Here is a 4,069-nt window from a genome sequence, read left to right as displayed (position 1 = left end):
GTGAAGAAAGAAAGAACTCCACTCCACTTCAGCCCTCCACTTCAGCTAGTTAACCAGGGCCAGCCCCTCCCCTCCTTCATTTCAAACCCAGATGTTCTACCCAGCAAGAGTTAAAGGGATAAGGGCAAGAACCACTTCTGCTCCTTGCCTGTTGCCACCAGGTGCCAGCTCTTTTATGGAGTTATCACAGGAACCTCAAAGGAGCTCTGGGAGGAATGCTACTATTAGCTCTAGTTTACAAACAAGGAAGCAGAAAAGCTCAGAGGAGTTATGTAACTTATCTGTGGCCACACAGATAATAAAAACCAGAATCCAGGTTCCATGGCTTTTGAGAATACTTAACCCTTCTCAATCATGCCTGAACTCATCTTAGTTCTAAAGTACTTGGCTCAGTGCCTGTAGCTCAGTGGCTAGGGTGCCAGCCACATACACCAGTGCTGGTGGGTTCGAACCCAGCCTGGGCCTACCAAAAAAACAATGACAACTACAACCAAAAAAAAAAAAAAAAAAAGTACCGGGATTTAGAAAGCTTTAGGTTGGGCACCTAATGAACTGACTCAAGTAGTACAATTTTAAACTATTTGTGTGCCAGGTACTCCCCTAAGCATTTCATTTCTAACTCTAGCAACCCCGTGAAGAAAGTACTGTTGATTTCCCCATATTACTGAGGGGGCAATCAAGGCACAGAAAGACTTACCCATCTGCCCAAGGTGAACTGATAAGAAATTAGACTAGCCTGTCCACCTTCGACCTGCCCTAGTTCAGCACTCAACAAACCAGTAGGAATAACCTGAATACAGGAGTCACAGTTCAGTAAATTACATATTTTAAGTTCAACATCTAGGCCTGGTCAGACATCAGTTCCCTTTTTTTTGTTTTTTATTTTATTGTTCATTGTTTACTTTTTCCTTTCATATTGAGAAAGCTACCGCTCATTCACTCCTACCTCAGTCATTTATTAAACCAGATTCACTGGTGGCTCCTGGGAAGAAGCCAGTTTGGAAATGCTACTGTTCAGATCGTAAATAAAACATGCCCTTTGTCATGTGGGTCATTTTACAAACTACAAACTTTTTCCTTCCAATCTCTTTCACACACTCATGACACATGCTCATTATTAGCCCATGAAAAGGCATTTTTGAATATAAATATTAATTATAAGCCTCTAATAACCAATGGCCCAAACCAGAAATGGCATTGACTCCATAGGTAAATGGATGTTACTATTGCTTTTCTAATTACTTCATTGTCTTAATCTCAGAGTCGGTCGTCTTCAGCTCCCTGAGCTTTCTTTGGGATTGTAATCCACTACCACCCATAGATCAATACATAATTACTGCCTTTGGTTCTGAATCCTAGAATAATGTATTCAAGGCCTTAATGTCTTTTTCTTAATCCTTCTTTTGAGTCTCAAGTCTCACCCTCACAAATTCAAGCTATCATGCCATATACCCTAAATTCAAAGGGAGATATCATTAATAGAAGCTAAGTGGTCCCAAGTGTTACAGAAGTGGAGATGCTCTTAAATGGATCACTCCTTGCCCCTTCATGAACCATGGCTGGAGTCTAGCCCTGAAGTGGCTCACTTGGGAACCAGGAAGGTGTTAGTCTGAATTACTATGTCCTCGCAAGCCCTCAGAATAAGAGAGTGTTCCTCACTAGAAAAACAACTCCTAATTTCAAATTATCAGGAAAGAACTTTAGGGATGCAGAGGTTAGCTGTGAGAATAGGAGGGAACTGTATCAATTACCTATTAGGCCACTTCTTACCTTTCCTCAAACAGAGAACAGCTCTGTAAGCAGGACAGATGTCAACTTCCTCCCAGAAAGTAGGGTGATCTTACGATACAAATGGCCCCTCCAAGCCCATCTGGCAGGTCTCTGGGGTCTATGCCACTGTGTGATCTACATAATAGCCAGGAACTGAAAATGGAAGAGAGGAACTTGCAACTTAGTCAGGGATATATAAGAAGGGATTTGCTGTTCGGGAATTAATGACTCTTCCAGGGGATTCCTGGGATGGTGGTTGTGTTTAGGGATGGAATGTATAAAGAGGAAGAAAGTGTTATTTTAGGCTGCCATTTGGAAGCAACAAAGATCAAGATTATAAAACCAATCAATCAAACTTTAAAATGAACAGTTTTCACAATCCCAGCCCAATATTTAGACAACTCATAGCTTGGACATTTAAGTAGATTTCTCTGCTAATCTTTTTGACAAACTCTGGCACAAAGTTTGGGAAACAGGACAGAATGTTGCATTCGGGGGTTTCCTGTGGTTTGTTTCCAACAACATACAATTGGCTCAATCAATAATTGTTTTTTTTAGTATATACACGAAGATCCTCTGGAGCATTTCTTCCCAACAATAAATAGTCCTTAGGCTAGAAAATGCTGAAAGGTGTCTTTCAATCCTGTCTATAAACATATTATTAGATAGTTTCATAAGACTCCTTCTTAAGATTTTAAACCCTATAGACTTTGGGGGTATGGTTAGAGTGCAATGGCATCACCATAGCTCACAGCAACCTCAAACTTCACAGCTCAAGTGATCTTCCTTCCTCAGGCTCCTGAGTAGCTGGCTTTGGGTTGGGGGTCTAATGGACTGGGCACCATAAAGCCTGTTTTTGTTTTTTTTTCTCCAGTTTTAATAGAGAGCAGTTTCACTCTTACTTAGACTGCCCTTGAACTCTTGACCTCGAATGATCCTCCTGCCTCAGCCTCCCAAAATGCCAGGATCACATGAACTACCCCACCCAGGTCATTATAAGCCTGTTTTAAAGGAGAAAAAGGGTGGAAACAAAGCCAACAGAATGAGAACAGAGACTTATTTAAAAAAATACAACTGAAGAGACTCTATTAGCCATCTCCAAAGACTTAGCAATAATGCTTCATTGCTCCAGACCCTTCATGAGAAAACTTAAGACTACCTGTAAATTTAGTGAAAAACATCTAGGAGTGTAGGCTGGGCTGGGTGACTCACGCCTGTAATACTATCATTCTGGGAGGTTGAGGCGGGTAGGTTGCTTGAGCTCAGGAGTTTGAGACCAGCCTGAGCAAAATCGAGACCCCATCTCTAAAACTAGCCGGGTGTTGTGGTGGGTGCCTGTAGTCCCAGCTACTCTGCAGGCTGAAGCAAGATCACTTGAGCCCAAGAGTTTGAGGTTGCTGTGAGCTATGATGCCACAGCACTCTACCAATGGTGACAAAGTAAAACTCTGTCTCAAAAAAAAAAAAAATCTAGGAGTGCTGGCTTAACCAAAGTAACTTAAGGTGACTCTAGATGACTCTAAGTTTATTTCACTTTCAATTTTATTTCATCCAACATTATTCTACACTAAGTTCTTCAGGAAGACTGAGTTGAGGGAAACAAGGGTTTATGACATGTAGATCTTCTGAAGTTGAAAGCAATGTTCTTTGATTCTAAACAATGCCTGGGAGCTCAACCACAATCCCCAACACTTTCTTCCCATTGTCGCCCCTTCAGCACATTAAGGGATAAAACACTTGAGTGCAGTCCAAGGTCTATAGGGGTGGGAAAGGAGACAGCTCAGAGAAAGAGAACAAAAGTTTTTTTTTTCCCCCTCTCACTCAGTTGCCCCAGCTAGAGCACACTGATGTCATCCTAGTTCACTATAACCTTGAACTCCTAGGCACGAGCTATCCTCTTGCTTCAGCCTCTGAGACTATCTGTATGCTCGGCTGATAGTTCTATTTTTTTGCATAGACAGAGAGGGTCTTCACATGTTGCTCAAGCTGGTCTCAAACTCTTCACTTCAAGCAATCTCCCACCTCTGGCTCCCAAAGGCAGATTACCGGCATGAGCCACCACACCCTGTGGAGAATAAACCATTGTTACAGACCTGCTATCTTCCAAACCTCCCATCACACTGGACCCCATCAGCAGCCCAGCTGGAGAACAGTTGTTGAATGTGACAGGACTGAAGTGTAGACAAATGGAATAGCTGGCCCTGACTCACAAAAGTACCAACAATAGAACAATAGTAATAGTAGTTAATATTTATTATGTGCTAAACCCTTTACATGCATTATCTTATTTCATCCCCAAA

Source organism: Otolemur garnettii, unplaced genomic scaffold, assembly GCF_000181295.1.
Source record: "Otolemur garnettii isolate 467f Iridium unplaced genomic scaffold, OtoGar3 scaffold00004, whole genome shotgun sequence".
In the NCBI taxonomy this organism is placed as follows: Eukaryota; Metazoa; Chordata; class Mammalia; order Primates; family Galagidae; genus Otolemur; species Otolemur garnettii.
This window is presented reverse-complemented; position numbering follows the sequence as displayed.